This window comes from Protomyctophum parallelum (genome assembly GCF_964188405.1).
Source record: "Protomyctophum parallelum genome assembly, chromosome: 12".
Classification (NCBI taxonomy): Eukaryota; Metazoa; Chordata; class Actinopteri; order Myctophiformes; family Myctophidae; genus Protomyctophum; species Protomyctophum parallelum.
The window spans coordinates 8,351,181-8,358,337 of NC_139712.1; positions in this window are offsets into that span (position 1 = coordinate 8,351,181).

A 7,157-nucleotide genomic window follows, 5' to 3' on the forward strand; every position below is an offset into this window, starting at 1 on the left:
TAACATTAAAAGACTATTCAAAACTCCCAAGCAAGCTCTGCATGTATAAACTAATTCAAGGACTTCATCGTTATACATGTTATTAGTATTACACAGTTAACAGTACAACGGGTTGCATTGCAAATATACAGTATAGCTGGCTTTGAATGCATGCATGCAATATTGGCCAATGAATGAATTAGGCCAAAAGGCATATTATAATTATTATATTATTGCAAAGTACTTCGCCGAGCAATATAGAAAATAGAATAACAAAAACATCACAATTAAAATAAAAGTATGATTGAATATCAACACAGATATTTTAAACACAATTAAAAGCAAGAGTAGAAGAGTATTCTGCAAGCCATTGGCTCGTAGAAGGGCATTAAGGAGGAAAAAATTGTCTTCAGAGTACATTAGTGTATATAAAGCATTATGCACAGTGAACTGGCGAGACATATCACTCCGTTGCTCAGTTGATTACAAATTAATAATTCAAAAATAGTTTCTCATTGACTACAATCCTGTGGACAGCACTAGAAGCTCTAGACTAGAAGCACATATAATAAGCAAACAAATCTCACAATATAACATCACAAACCCACTTTTTTTCCCTTTTTTAATTAGCCATTTCAAGATCCAGATCTTCAAATAATAAAATCATCAGGAAGAAGCTAACATTAACAAACAAAAAACATCTGAAAAGTGATGGGAAATGTAATTATGTAACCGGTGTGATCGTGGCTGTGATTCTAGGTTTAGACGGTAAAACCTGTAATTTCACTTTGGCCCCTTTTCCACCGGTTGGTTCCCAATGGGAACCGGTTCAGTTCTTTTTGGTTTTTAGTCCATGAGCCAGAGCTCCAAAATTGAAACGTTAATTATGAATTGAGTGGGCAAAACCATACCTATATTCAGTGTTGGGCGCATTACTTTAAAAAAGTAATTAGTTATAGTTACTAGTTACTTCTCCAAAAAAGTAACTGAGTTAGTAACTGAATTACTCTATTGTAAAAGTAACTAGTTACTAGGAAAAGTAACTATTTGCGTAAAAAATATGTGTAATATGTCTAAGAATTTGGATTGTTTTTGGGAGCAGGTTTCACAAGGTGCATAGAGTAGAACAGCATAGACACGTAGCCTACTTACAAGTTACAACTTACACATAAGACATAATAACCTTTTGCCATGAGGGAGAAATATACTTCAACTTCAATATATGTATTGCACTTCAATATAATATTTATTGAACCTCAACAGTAAACCAGGTGTAATTGCCTACACCAGTGGCTCTCAAACTTTTTGGACCTCAAAAGTCCAACAACTTCAGACAAGACAACTGGTAGACAATAGCCTACTGTCTAATTAAAGACACAAATTGGCTCAGAACTTAAGACAACTGGTCAGTGGTCAGTCACTCACGCACGCACACGCACACGCACACGCACACACACACACACACACACACACACACACACACACACACACACACACACACACACACACACACACACACACACACACACACACACACACACGAGAGTCCCTCCCCTGCATATCTCTCTCTCTCTCTCTCTCTCTCTCTCTCTCTCTCTCTCTCTCTCTTTGCATGCAGTCAGGCTGTCAACATTAGCTTTAGCATTAGCATGGTCTGTGTAGCATCAAGCTTTCACAACTGAGTCTGACTGCTATGTTTGTTTTATTCTAACCGTGTGAAGCCCAACACACACCGGCTCCGTGTCCAAATTTTACATTTTTAAATATGCAAATGAGGCATTATGTAGGAAAATATGCAAAATAATCGAAAATATGAAAAAGCTACTACTGTGGAAGGGTTATCATGTATTAATTTTAGGGCCGGGACTAATTGCGATTAATTTAGATTAATTAACTACAGAAAAATTAATCGCGATTAACTACAGATAAATTAATCGCACCTTTTTTTTCACCGCAGAACGTTTCTCACTGGGCGCTTTTCTATAGTACTGAAAACTGGAAATAATAAAAAGTCACCCCATTTTGTGTTGCCTAGAACTGGAGGTCTGACAAAAAACAGTAACAATATGAAGTAAGTACAGCTTTGTGATGTCACTGAGATGTACTTGTTACTGTTACTATTTTTTTTCAGACCTCCAGTTCTAGGCAACACAGAATGGGGTGACTTTTTATTATTATTTCAATAACAGGTATATTAATGACAGTAAAATGTTGAAAATGAGTGGTATCCTGTAGTCACTATTCGTTGATTCACTGGGATACCAAAACACATTTAAAAAAAAGGTTTCTCGCTGTTCTCGGGTTGAATATTGATATGCGATTAAAATGCGATTAATCTAGATTAATTAATCGCAAAGCCTCTGATTAATTAGATATTTTTTTTAATCGAGTCCCAGCTCTAGAATATATATATATTTTTTTTAATGTTCACTATATTATTTTATTATTTCAGAAGATTTTCTAAAGATTTATTTTTCAGAAAATAAATATTTTCAGACATAACTTTTATGACAGATTGAACATATAGCATAGTTTTTCATTCACTTTGCTAAAATATTGTCTTTTCTTTTTTTTCAGCAAACTGAAGCAAATACTGACTATATACGGTAGGCCTATGATATGTCTTAATCATTTCACCATAAATGTATGACTATTTGACAAATATTAATATCATTGTCTGACAGTTATGTAACAAGTAAAGGCCAATTCGTGTTTTGACAATAGGTGTCACATTAAAGTCACATTAAATGTATAGGGTAGTGATTTTCTTTGTTTAAAATAAGTGCTATTCCTCCATACTTTAACCTATAGAAACTCAATTAACAATAAAAAAAAACACCTTACCTTACTGTGTGTAGACATGCATTATTGAGATCTTTACATTTGAAATACTAGCTAGTTCTTTCTGTACTGCTTTTCAATGTGTTTTCAATGTGTGATTTTCCCAGCTGGCTGATCTGAAGCAGCAGACCCGTCCTCTGTCCAACACTCCTAGAAGGAGAGCTCACCCAACCCCACCCCCAACTGCACTGTCTATATCTACACCCCCCTGTTATGGTCAGTGACAGCCAGGTCAATTTGCTATAGAAACTGAAATAGTTAATTTGATTTATTTTGAAAAGCCATATAGAGCACCAAAGTCTGCCGTCAATATCGGTAGAGGGCACAAATCCACGGGTTCATGTACTTTTTATTTGCATTGTAATACCCATAGGGGGATTTTAAATCATAATAACTGAGAGAAAACGCTATTGTTACTGCTACTGAATTAGTTTTCACTAGAAACAGTCTGTTCATAGAAGACACAAATGTTGACAAAGGTTGAAATGGTGTCACTGATAATCTCACAGTTCATACAACTGAAATGAATGTGATTATTTAACTAATGATGTTAAAAAAATATAATATATATGTAATCTTGTTGATTGAAATTATTTGTTTGTTTATTTATTTGAACCAACAATTAAACAGCAGCAAGAGTTCCTGACATGTTGGTTGAATCCATCTTTTAGGTCACACTTGAAAATCACTCTCACCGTAGCTGCTGAAGAATTCTGCAAACATGGGGAATGCGAATGAACCGGAGGAGACACCAGCAGAAGACAGAGATGACCTGACATGCAACAGGTGTTCTAGATCTCTTCCTCGATGCTACTCGTTTCACGATTTTATAGCAACAACAAAATATGGCCAAGACGTGTATGAGTTTAAAAATGGTGTATTCTACAGACCAATAGAACCAATACGTTACTCTCACTATACATGTGGAAGTTGCATGGATATAATAGAAGCGGAGAGAGAGTTGAGAGCAGCTGATCGACGGATTTGGAATCAACAGCTGGGGCCTGGCAACCGCTTTTGACACCGCGTCGACAGCGGGGGATGTGAGAAGTGAAGAGATTTAAAACACAACAAGAGTTCTACCTAATAAGTAAAAAAAAAGCCCAAATTGATTAAATTAATTAATTAACAGGCTGCATTATTGTCATCTGCGGGGGTCCGCTATACTGTAACTGCCTCTGCGTCAGTTTCAGTGCAGTAGTTTAGGTAGGAACCACGATTATGTCTTGTCTAGATACTTCCTTAATGTAAACGAAGTCCACACCCACAACACCAGATGGAGTGCAACAACAAACCATGTACAACCCAGATTCGACACAAACAAGGGACTAAATTATTTTCGCTCCTATGCCACCAAAATGTGGAACGCCCTACCAACAGTCATTAAGACATGTGAATCCCTTGACTCCTTCAAAACCGCTCTCAAAGGGCACCTATACGGACGGCTGCAATTTGAAACTGGCCCCTGTAAAATCTGAATCCCCCCCCACGCCCCCCCCCCCCCCCCTTTCCCCTCACTGTATATGTTTATTTTCCCTTTTTCTCCTTTATGATGAATTCCTGTTCTGTTCTTTAACTACATAGAAGTGTCTATTTGTATGTCTCTAAATGTTTTGATGAATTGAACAAGATGGACCCTGTTGTAAACAAGTGTAATGCTTAACTGGGTCGTCCACTCACAGTTAACAGTCTTTGTATTGAGTTTGTGCTTGAAATGTACTGTAATTCTGCAAACTGTTAATACATATTTCAATAAATTAATCAATCAATTATCTAAAGCGGAACTATTGTGTTCCGAGTCGTTCGTTTCCGCCCGGACATATTTAAGATTATATTTAAGATAATATATTATAGTTAAGATTATATTTAAGATTATTTAATTTAAGAGGATGTATTAAAAATGACATACTTAACTATTACAGAGTGGAGGATGAGGCACATTGATTGTCTCGGGCTATACTTGATTATACTTAATTATTGTTCTTATATATATGCATGTACGTGTGCATGTATGTATGTATGGATGCAGTAACACTTGGATTATATGTTTATTGTAATTACTTATTGGTGAATGTTTAAGATGGGGGTAGGAGTAAATACGTTTTTACTTCTTCCTACTCCTTTTTGAACTTCAGGTGCAAGACCACACAAGATCACCTTGTTGTCATTATAATTTTCTTATTTCATTCAAAAATAAATATACATGCATTGTGGTTATTATTGTTTTTTTTTTATTATTATCGTATTTGACTGTTTTACCTGAAGGTTTGAAAATAAAGATAATCAAATTAAAGAAAATATATATATTGATATATATATATATATATATATATATATATATATGACAGAGAGACCAGAACTGCATTGGCACCTGTTCTTGTATACATTTCTGAAATGGGTCTCTGAACCCTATACAACACCCGGTCAAGTCATTTTCCCAAATTCAAGGTACCAAAAGTTAACTCTGAACTTAGATCTGCTTTTAGCCTCTGTGGACCTAAGGAATGACCTGCAAATAATTGATTCTGACGTCACTAAAGTCAATGAGGGTCCAGGGCTCAGGGCTTGAGGGAGGCAATTGGGATTGGGCCTATAGCCTCAGAAACCCAGAAGTCTTTATTTCCAGGAAGAGACCTTTGTCTGCAACTTTGTTAAATTGACACACACACACACACACACACACACACACACTCCTCTGTCACTCCAACTAATTAGTCTCATGTCGCACAGCTGCGTTTAGATTCTCCCGGCGGATGCTTTCTATGGCCCTATGCCATAGAAAGCATAGGTGGAACCCAGGCTAGATTGGGCCTAACTCTGTGGGAGCCCACTGGGTTCGAACTGGCAACCTTGCGGTTGCCATCCAGCCACTCTACCCCTGAGCCACCGCCGCCCCCCCCCCCCACATATACCGCATATAGCGCTACCACTGACGTATTTTAAATGTACAGTTATTACGTATGCACATGGAATGATTAAAGCTATTCAGGAGCACATTGGTTTAAAGATGTGGTGGTCACATGAACACATGCAATAATAATAATGTTCTGAATAGTGTACTGTAGGTTCTCACGGCTTATGTTTATTATTAATAATTAATTATCCATAATTTAATGTGCTTTGCGTTACATAAAGGTGAACATTTGACAGCTATAGGGTATAGGGGCACAAAACATGCATTGTCCACCAACTTGTTTGTGTTTGATTGAACCCATTCTGACCTGAGATCAGATTCATACGAGGTTTCCACTGGACACATACTGGGTCTGATTAACAGGTGGTACACTGCATGTGTAACCAGATCAGTGGCCTTGTGGTTAGAGTGTCCGCCCTGAGACTGGGTGGTCGGGGTTCGATCACCGGCCGGGTCATACCAAAGACTCTAAAAATGGGACCCAGTGCCTCCCTGCTTGACACTCAGCATCAAGGGTTGGATTGGGGGTAAGTCCCTGTGACATACTAGCGTCATGTCCAGGGGGTGTACTTGTACATCAAGCTGCCTCACGCTACAGAAACAGGAGATAGGCTCCTGCCCCCTATGGGCCTCATGGCTACAGAAACATAGCACGTCATAGTACATGTATAGCATAGTAGTATATATTTATAGTTACAATTTACAATTTAGGCATTTAGCAGACGCTCCAGAGCGACTTACATTAAGCAAGAACAAAAAAGCATGGGAATACATCACATAAAAGCATTTATCATGAAACATGCGTAAGCTAAGAAATTAACAGTGGAATATCTATATAATGAAACTATACATATAAACTATACATCTATACTACTATGCTACTATACTATGTACTATGACATGCTATGACTACATACAATGCAATTATAGTGCTGTCTACATAACATGCTATAAGTCTGTATCAAATGCAAATGCAAATGGAGTCTGAAAAGGTGGGTTTTCAAACTACGGCAGAAGATTGGGAGTGATGCTGCAGTTCTGACTGCAATGGGAAGTGCATTCCACAGTTTTGGAGCCAGAAGTTTATATGTATAGTTTCATTATATAGATATTCCACTGTTACGTTCTTAGTTTACACATGTTTCATGATAAATGCTTTTTATGTGATGTATGGTGCTTTTTTGTTCTTGCTTAATGTGAATCACTCTGGATTAAGAGCGTCTGCTAAATGCCTAACATTGAAATAATCCAGAGTGATTTACAGTAAGCAAGAACAACACATGGTAATACATGAAATACATAGAAATTGTCATCAATAATCCTAAACAAACTAAGAACCTAATATCTGTCTAACAGTAGAATATACTGTATGTACAGTAAAGCTATGAGTATACATTATAGAGTGATATGTGCTAGTCTACAT